Source organism: Myodes glareolus, chromosome 5 (assembly GCF_982192425.1).
Source record: "Myodes glareolus chromosome 5, mMyoGla1.1, whole genome shotgun sequence".
Lineage (NCBI taxonomy): Eukaryota > Metazoa > Chordata > Mammalia > Rodentia > Cricetidae > Myodes > Myodes glareolus.
In genome coordinates, this window is record NC_142030.1 from 8,839,639 (window position 1) to 8,850,276 (window position 10,638).

Sequence of the window (10,638 nt, forward strand, 5' to 3'; positions counted from 1 at the left end):
ACTGCCTCTTCTTCTCCAGTAGCGTTTCCCCTAATCAGGCAAATTTTGGCGAGTACATTTGAGTGTGGAAACAGATATTTTACTCTGGAAGCATTTATTATAAACACACATTGTTACAGCAAATAGTGACTATAATCTGGGACACCCCCCCCCCGCTCCCTCCCTCCTTTCCTTTTTTGTTTTTTGCTCTTGATCTCCTGACAGAATGAAGTGGTTATGGAAGTGCAGACTTAATGAGTCCTCCTTGGTGTCTTTGTGAGCCAGCTCTATGCCGTAAACAGATGGGTTTGCAATAAAGACGCCCATAGGTGTGCATTCACCCAATGCCAGCTTAACAACTAGACCTATTCATCACTGCCCAGTCTGAACCATGACATACTGGATCTAGCTGGATGAGTCACTGTCATTCGGACCCTGGTTTCTTTTTTTTTAGCTTGGTAGTTTCAGTGGCAGACAAGTTTCCTTTCACTGAGAATGCATTCGAGCTCGTATTATTATTTCTCTGCCTAAAAAAATGAAGTGCCTCTCATCTCCCCTTCCCAACAGTCAAACAGTAAGTAACACAGCACGTGATGCCTGGGACTTTAGCTGTAAAAATTTACGGGGCCTCTATTTATTCTTGTCAAATTTAAGAGTTGATGTAACTTCTTGAAAAATCATTGAAGGGCAATGCGGTTAAGCGAGGGTCCATCTCCCGGCTGAAATGTGAGATTTCCTCATATACAAAAAATCAAAATGGATCATAAAACAGCCACCGACACCTTCTGCCAATTGTCTGCAGAAGGAGACCCCTAGTGACACAGGCAGAATCCGACTTTGCCTCTTTGCCTTGTGCCCCAGGGAGGCTTTTGGCTTTAGGGTTCTGTCTCGTTGCTGCCAAATGCTAAAGCCAAGTGCATTGCTCCGGCTTTAGACACATTTTCATCAATAAAACTTCCTATAAAACAGACCCTGCAAATGCTGAAGTTATCTGCCAAATAGCCAATTAATTATTTTACATCGTTGTTGAACAATGAAATAATTTATGGTGGTAAACATTTTACCATTGCAAATGAGCGCTCTGCAAACCGCAAATTCTGCCTTCCAATTAGCAAGAAGGATCACAGCTAGGGATGAAAGCAAGCCACGGTGCAGGATGGAAATTTTCCCCACAAAGAAATAAAGCTCCCAGGGAACAATGACGCAACTAACTTAAGGGAGTCGGGGGTTTTAGAGAAATAGAGTCTTCTGAAAGCGAAAAGTTCAAACATCACCCAGATTCCTGGACTCTTAAGTGTCTCCTTTTCCCAAAGGCTTTCTTCTCATAAGTTGTAGCCAGTTGGTGTGGATTCTCTTGTCCACTCCACAAGCACTGGAGGGTGCTGATCCCAGTTCAGACAAAGTCTGTGAATTCCCTTGCCATGAACGGTCACAATTTCCCGTGTTGGGTGGAGGGGGACGGTACCTCTAACTCTCTCCTTTCTCCAGAGAAGAGGAATATGGACGGAAGGAGCAGTCATGCATTTGATCTGACTTCTCTGGCTCAGGTCAGCGGCACTGAAGAGGGAGGTCTGGAGAGCAGCTTTCAGATCTCTTTGGGTCTTAACGGAAGTCATTTGTTGAACTGTGCGGATCACGTTAAGTGTCCTGCCTATTTACCTGCAGGGAGATGAAATGAGCGGGCAGCTGAGGTAGGAAAAGAAAATGCCCTTCAGGTCCAGGGGGAGGGTAACTGGAACCCACACTCCAGGATGAGCTTTCTGGAATTCTGTTCAAGGGAAAGGCAGGAGCAATGTTAATATCTCAAATCCATTTCAGATGATAAAATGAGATGAAGTTTTGATTCCACAGCTCGACTTGCCTTCTTGCCAGTCTCAATATCTCAGGGTTTTAATCTCAGGTCAATTTTAGTCTCAAATTTCTAAATAATTCAGAAAATAAACTTGCTCTCAAGGAAGCATCCATGAGTGTTAAGTTCTGACCGTGGAGTCCTTAGGCAGCTCCCGCTGGCGTTCCTGAAGGCACTTTTCTGTACCGGGGAGAAATGGTCGCCCTGGTCTTTCCTTCTCTAGCCAGGCCTGGCTGAAACTCCATCTTCCAGAAAAAGTTGGCAAGGACTAGGGTGTGTGTTCACCTGTACCTCCTCTTATCTCATGAGGATGAATGTTTAGCTCAGCTTCTGGTCATAGTTCTATCCTTATGTTGCTGACCAAGTTAGAATTGTCTTGTGAGGAACTTTCCAGTCATTTTCAACTGGTTACCTTGGAGATGGTCCGACCTACAATAGAAATTTGTCTTTACAGATATGATGAATCAGAATATCGCTTAAGGAGATAATTTTTATTGAATCCATGGGATGATGGAGGAGGGTCATCTGTTTATTTGTTACTTTCATTGGTTAATAAAGAAACTGCCTTGGCCTTTTTGATAGGACAGCAGCTTAGATAGGCGGAGAAAACAGAACAGAATGCTGGGAGGAAGAAGGAAGTGAGGCAGTCGCCATGACTATCCTTTCCCATTAAGCCACAAGCTCTTAGTGACATACAGATTATTAGAAATGGGTTGAATCAATATGTAAGAGTTAGCCAATAAGAGGCTACAGATAACCAGCCAGGCAGTGTTTAAATGAATATAGTTTCCATGTAATTATTTTGGGTAAAGTTAGCTGGGTGGCAGGACGCAGTTCGCTGCTCCTTTTACAATGGGATGACCAGGGTTTCCCTTAATAACGTACTTTAGTGCTTCATTGCTCTGATTCAGAACTCTTTGAATCTAATATCTAGGACAATTTTCAATTAGGCATTTACCCACTCTGGAGAACATTTTTATGGGCTCCCCCCCATGTCCTTTAAGCAGTGCACGCCCCCCTGAAATTCACAGATCTAACCACAGACAAAACCAATTCAGAGGGAGCTCCCAACCGGGTCTGTGGAAGAATAGGGCTTGGAACTGTGACTTCTACCCTGCGAAGGCATTGGTAGGGATCATAGCGTTTATCACAGAAGCAGAGAGCAAGCAAGGACAGAACTTGCTTCCAGGAGTGTGGCAGGTTGTTTTGCTGGACCTGGTCACATGACCTGGAATGTTTTGTGAGCTCAAGGTAGAGGATTTTGGAGCTTTGGGTCAGAAAACAATGGAGTGTCCAAGGCTAAATGTATTGTGACCAACTGGAAGATAATACTGTCTGCAATCTAGGCAAAGTCTGCTGTGTGACATTTTAGAGGAAAGTTTGAGAGTCCCTCAACAACTCTATCAGAGCCATTTGTGTGCAGTCTTTGAATTAAGAATTCATGGAAGTGAAACTGGCTTGATTAGAACAATGGATGCTGTAATTAAAGCAAAAAAAAAACCCAGCTGTGATGAATCAAAGACCTGCAATATTGAGGTGAAATCTTCTGGGATGTATTTTCTCAGGGATAGCACACTGAAACTGTGATCCAGAGGGGGCCAAGGTTGCCTCTGAATTTGAGAGCAGAGTTGATATTATGCAAGACTCTGCTGCATAGTGGTACTGCTTTTGAAACCATAAAGGAAGGGGTCGTGGAGGGGTCACTGGTATTTATCACAGCAGCAGAAACCAATCTAGAACAAGTTGTTATAATCTATATACCATAGGGTTAATGATTTTAACACACATCTGATGCCCAGTTCAGAGGACGAGAAGGAGAGGAAAGTGCCTCCAGGAGTCCACTGAGGGCTGCATTCTGGTGTGCAAAACCCACTCATTCTCACAAGGCAGAGGAAGAAAGAGCGATGGAGAGGGGGAGGAAAGGGGATGGGATGGAGGGAGAGTAGAAGGGAAGGAATTACGTGTGCTTCTTTGTACGTTTTGAGACAGAGTCTTAGTATGTAGCCTAGGCTGGCCTTGAACTTGCCATCCTCCCTCCTCTGCTTGCCAAGTGCTGGGATTGTAAACTTAGGCTGCTAGATATGGCTTCCATGTTTCTTGCAAGAACACTAATCCATCCATGAGGGCTCTACCCTCGTTATCTAACTACGACACTCTAATCCTATATGTACTGGGGATTACTCATCGTGTGTGTGTGTGTGTGTGTGTGTGTGTGTGTGTGTGTGTGTGTGTCAAAGTTTCTATCTATAGCAACAGTGCAGAAGGATTAGAAGGACCTCTGACAGTAGGAGTCATGTACAGTGAGGTCTCTATTTCATCTTGGGCTTGGAAATTCACCCACACGCCAAGCTTTCTATCCTTACTTAAGAGGCCAGGAAGAATCATCTAGCAAAGGTTTATCTTCATGTCTCCTACCCGGATGTTTTAGGCACTTTTACTCACCCCCCACACCCCCATCACATGGCCAAAGCTTCAGCTCTTTGGAGCACTTGTGACTATTCAAAGGGAGTTCCTAACTGGATATGCCAGAGAATAGGACTTGGAGCTGGGAGGCTGATTGAAACATGAGACGGAGTCTGGAGAGAGGACCCTCGGAAGGGATTGGCAGCTCCATTTCTGTGCGAAAAGAACGTCACTGCCTTAAGAAACCTGGCTCTTGAGTTTGCTAAGTTTCTTGTTTTCTTTCAAAACGCACACGCATGACTTGGGCATTTTGGAAGGAGAGGCTGAAAAAGCACTGCAGTGCTGATTATGCAAAGCCTTCACTCTAGGAAGGTTGCAAATGTCTGATCCTGAAGACCGATGAAGGAGGTGCAATTAGAAAGGAGGCAGGCATTCGGCTCCTACTTTATCATTTGCTACATTTGGTGACTCTGGGCAAGTATTCTAATATCTGTGAGTCTCTGTTTCTTCATCCTGACTGTGGGAAAAGTGACTACAACCTCAATGGATTGCTAAGAGATGATGTCTGGAAACCAACCAGGGCAGTTCTTGGAAGCTAAAGCTAAGTCTGTAGAGCCTACATTACCAACTGGCACTTTGCAGTGGGTATTTTGTTCCACATGCTGCATTAATTTTCAGATATTCAGCGCTCTCTCTCTCTCTCTCTCTCTCTCTGTGTGTGTGTGTGTGTGTGTGTGTGTGTATGTATGTATGTATGTATGTATGTATTAACCTTCTCTACCAAACTGTTTTCAAAGTATTTAAACCACTTCACAGGCCCCTAAGTCACATGTGAGCATTTCACTAGCTTCTTGTCTTTACACAGAATTATTATTATCTGTCTTAAAAAACAAAAACCTTTCTCTCTATGCATGTTATGTGTATCTGTATATTCATGTGCTCATGGAAGTGAGTACCAGCACAGGTTTGTGCATGCTATAGCACCTTGGCAGGATTTTTGTTTTTGTTTTTGTTTCCCATCTCCCCCCCACAGGGTTTTTCTGTGTAACAGCACTTATCTTGTCAGTTGCATACATCTTGCTTCCAAAAGCCACAAAGCAGTTCACACTCAGTGCCATAAAGCAGTCCACACCCAGTGTCACAGAGCGGTTCACACCCAATCCCACAAAGCAGTTCACACCCAGTGCCATGGAGCAGTTCACACCCAATGCCACAGAGCAGTTCACACCCAATCCCACAAAGCAGTTCACACTCAGCACCACAAACTGGTTCATACCCAGTGCCACAAAGCAGTTCACACCCAGTGCCATGGAGCAGTTCACACCCAATGCCACAGAGCAGTTCACACCCAATGCCACAAAGCAGTCCACACTCAGCATCACAAACTGGTTCATACCCAGTGTCACAAAGCAGTTCACACCCAATGCCACAGAGCAGTTCACACCCAATGCCACAGAGCAGTTCACACCAAATGCCACAGAGCAGTTCACACCCAATCCCACAAAGCAGTTCACACCCAGTGCCATGGAGCAGTTCACACCCAATGCCACAGAGCAGTTCACACCCAATGCCACAAAGCAGTTCACACTCAGCATCACAAACTGGTTCATACCCAGTGTCACAAAGCAGTTCACACCCAATGCCACAGAGCAGTTCACACCCAATTCATCTTTGCTTCTGTCATTTTACTTTAACATGGTTGTGGTAACATACCTGACAGAAGCAACTTTAGGAAGGGTTTCTTTGGCTTCTGATTTTCAGGGATACAGCCCAGCACAGGGGGAACGGCATGTGTGTGAGGGTGTGAGCACGGGAATCCAAGGCAGGTGGTCACATCGTGTCCATGGTCAGGAAGCAGAAGGAGAGAAAGATATGACTGTAAATGCTAGGGCAGGCTTTTTTTCTCCTTTTTCTTCAGTTCAGCCTCCCACCTATGGCTTGGTGCCAACTACATTTAGAGTGGGTCTTCTTCCTTAATGTAATCTAGAGATGCCCTTCCAGATGGACCCAGAGGTCTCTCTCTGAGGAACTTTCCAGACATTGCCAAGTTGCCAGGCAATATTCACGATCCTACTTTACACTTGTCACCCCCTTTGCTGTGATCTTAGTCTTCAGTTTTCTCACTTCCTCTTTGGTGCTGGTTTAGTTAATCCTCTTTAATCCAAAGTGATATGGACTAGAGTCACCTATGGCCCAGCCTGTTAATGTGTAGTATAAATGTTTTCTTTTTTTTTAGTGGGGGCTTTCTAGATATCGGGTCGCAAGTGGTCTAAGAGAAAAACTTTATATTTTTATTAAGCATCTGAACATCCAAAAGTTACTTTGAGGGGTACTTCGGGGATCTTGCTCTATAGACTGTGCCCTGTTGCTGTACATCCTAGTCTTGGCAGACTTCACAGGTTCAATTCGACTGTGCCCAGAGCCCTAAAGAAGGGACACTATTCACTGTGAGTCTAACTTATGTGGTTTTGTGCTATTTGAGGCGATCCTTGCTCTCTGGGGAAAAATAATCAGAGGATTAAATAGAATTATCTCCTCCAAAGGCTGTGAGGACATAGTCCATTATCCACCTTAGGTGGCAGTATGGCCAATTATGTGACATTTCGTCTTTGCTACTCTCTGACTCTGACTATTAAGAATGTAAAGTGTAACTCAGAAACACCTGCCCTTGATTGGCTGAGCTCCTTCTAGGCAATCTGGAAAAGCCTTTCTCATTTCACGCGCACAGTCTCCCCGCAACTTTAAGCTATTATTCAGATCATTTCTCGTCTTCATTTTATACTTAGGGCTGTGATCCATGCCAAGAAGACATTTTTGTATTCCCCTGTCTCTTCTCTACCAGCACTGGAGGAATGGCAACATGAAAGGAGAGGGGATATTATTTAGGGTGGCCTGAGGGGTAATAAGTACGATTAATGGGATGAAATTGAGCAAAGGAAAATTTAAACCGAACATTGGGGACATTTTCCGAAGATTGAGATCAATGATTCTGTGGAATTAAGATCCCTGGGGAGCTTGTGGGAGCCCTTCTACTTGAAAAAGTTCAAACCTGACCGGACCAAATATTTGAATATAATCCCACCTTGGCAGAGAGTAAAACTTCGATGGCTGCAAGATGGAAAAAGTGACTTCATAGGTCTTTTCCATGCCTGTCTCCCATGAGTCATGCGAGGGACGCTGGTATGCGTCACAGTCGGCCAGACCCAGGTCATTCCCTATACATCTCAGCCGCAAAATCCTCACTTCTGACTTCTCCCGCTCCAAGGAAACGGCTACTTCTACAGAGGCTGAGGGCTCCCTTGGGAACTCTGGGTAGTTTATGATCAATTTAAACATCAGGAAGGAATGTTGCAATCTATCAGAGAAGCTGCGGGTGTATGCGTGTGTGTGTGTGTGTGTTGGAGGGTAAGGGAACGCTTGTGTTTGAACTCTGGGAGGTTCTCACCCTTGCCCTTTGTACACAGGCAAAAGCCTTTCTATAATAGCTGCGGTCCTTAACTGAATTCACGGTCTTGGCTAGCTTCAGGGCTATGCTGGAGTTCTTTTACCTCCACTCCCTTAACTTGACTGCAAGCACTCCGTCTCCTGCTGCCTCTCCTAGCCTGGGGTGGCCGTGTCCACAGCAATCTGTTACCCTATGTAAGCCTTTCTATGAAGCAGTCAGTCTCCCGGTCTGCCCCTGCTGTGGACAGCTTCACTGCAGTCAGCCCACGTGGGACTCCAGGGTATGATGGGAAACCTCCTTTAGCCAATGACCTTTGAGAGGCTGGACTGGGTTGGGCGTCAGTTACTTTAGGCCTTAGCCAAAGTTGGTTGTTGCAACATTGCAAACAAGACTCTGGGTGATAGCCCAGGTAGCCAGTTGTCTCTGTCATCTACTGCACATTTTTGAAGTTGCCTGATTGCACCTGCAGTAGTATTATCTCCCTTCTCAGGCTTTCGATGGGGTTAAAGACTAGATAGTCATCGTTACTTTCTTCTTATAACTTAGCCAAGCCATTTCTAATACAAAACTTAGACTTCTTAGGACAAAATAATTATTAAGACATTTAACATATGTTTCTTGCTTAAAAGTGTTAATGTTGGTTGTAATTCTAATTTTTATACTTGATATCTATTCTTATTGGATATAGTTTTGTACTGGGTTTGGAACTCTCTTATTTAGACAAAAGGGGAAGGTGATGGGAACCCTCCTTAAGCTAATGGCCTTTGAGAGGCTGGACCAGGTGGGACGTGGCCTTGGGTACCAAAGAGGTGGGGGTCTACCAACCCCTCTCCAGCCACATCTGGATGTTGGATTCCGTTTCTGTTCCCCGTTGTGATCTGTGAGTTCCGTTTAATAAAAAAAACCCTTATTTCACCCTATTCGGAGGTTGTGTGGAATTCTTTTATTCTCATCCCCCCACCATCTGATGCCTTCTCCTTTAAGAGCATGTTTTTCAAACATTATCATCATGATTAGTTGCATTCTTTCTTCATTGAAGGTTTAAGAGGGTTGGTCAATAAAGCATATTCTGTGCAAGAATGAGGACCTATGCCCAGTGGCCAACACCGACATGCACCTCAAATACCAAGACTGGAAGACAGAGACTATAGAATCTCTAGGATTTGCAGGCCAGTCGGCCTAGATGAGTTGGTGGGCTCCAAGTCTGTCTCAAAAAGAAAGCTGAAAAGGGATTGAGAAAGATTCCTGGTGTCAACCTTTGGTCTCCATACACACAAATATGAACACACCCACATGTGCACAATACCCTCCCCAAACAAATGTGCACACATGACAAGGGAGACCTAGACCCCATGAAGTTTCTATTCTGGAAACCTCCCTGGTTTTTGCCTCTTTTCCAAAAATTCCACCAAGGAAAAGGTAGAAAGGTAGAAACCACCATGAGACACAGATTCACAATCCTCTCTAGGCATGTAGCAATAACTCCCAAAAGCGGGTAGAGCAATTGCTGTATCAGTGGGACAGATGGAGCCAGGCCCAGGAACCTGTCCTAGGCCTTGGATGTGGATTATCTTTCTCCCTCTTTCCCTTCTTTCCTTCCTTTCTTCTTTGACACAGCCAGGTAAGCAAAGCTACTGAGTTCATGTTCATTTCCCATCCTTACCTTTCTTGGTCTTTTCAGCTTCTATCAAGCAGAGAAATATGGGCTTGAGAATTGTACCACAGTTCATTTCCACTGCACACCTGGGTAAACTTCCTTCCCTTCATGGCCCCCAAGATCCAGAGATCAGTTCTACGTTTAGCGAGAACCCAAAAGTTCCTGTCTTACTTGGGTTTCTCTGGTCATCTTGTATGCTCGTTTGGAACCAGCACTAAGTTAGGTTAACAAGTTAATGTAAGTGGGAGTTTCTGAGTTTCAGTCAAGGGAGATATCTGTGTACCAGACAGTCTTGGAAGGGCCACAAGAGACCGTTCCTGGATGAGGTAAAGGGAACCTAAAGTCTTATTCCAAGTCGCATTCTTAAAGCAGAGACTCAGCTGTCAGCTCAGGCTTGATTCCAGTGTTCACACTTTTGGGTTACTCCACATTTCTCAGAGAAATGCAGGGCAGAGAGTTAGAATGTGAACTTTTAGAGGAAAGACTGGGGTAGAAGTTTCCTTTGAGGGCGATCTTTTATGAGCCAGGCCACAGAGAGTTTTTTGAGAAGACGTGGGATACACATGGATCACAAACACAGAAAATCCAGATGGGGAGAAGAATGGGGAGAATGGAAGGATTTTGGCAGAAGCATTTGCTTTTGCAATATACTGAGTGCATATATATGTGTATAAATATGCATATATATTATCAAATTTATAACATTTGAGAAGCAGTCCCAGATTTTTCAGGCAAAACCACAGGGTGGTTCATCCAGTCCACTAATGAGTTCCAATCCTGTTGTGTGGTCTTTCAACTCTGAGGGTTAGGACCCCGCTACGTTGATCATGTTTCAACTTGCATTCTGCCTGTTTTATGCATTTGAAGATCAGTATAAGAGAACAACATCTCATTCTGTCATACAGGAACCCAACTCCCAAATGGCTTCATTGTATTTTGAAGTGTTTTCAGTCCACTTACAAATAAATTAGGCTATACAGTGCCTTTGTAATGCACATCATGAAAAATCAACAGTCAGCTTAAAATAGATTTTCTTTTCCTGCCAAGTGGGTTATGTGAAAAATGTACTTCATCTGGCAGGTTGGACCATATGGTTGTGTGGATGGAACTTAGATAAGGGACAGTCCTCTGTGTTAAGAGGATCCCTCTTGAGACCCTGATCTCTATCAGGACGTTTGCCAAGTTGGAGGGATAAGCCCATTATTTAACAAGCCACTCCTCTTCACACACACACACACACACACACACACACACACACACACACACAGAGACACACTTGCACACACACAGAGACAGAGACACAAA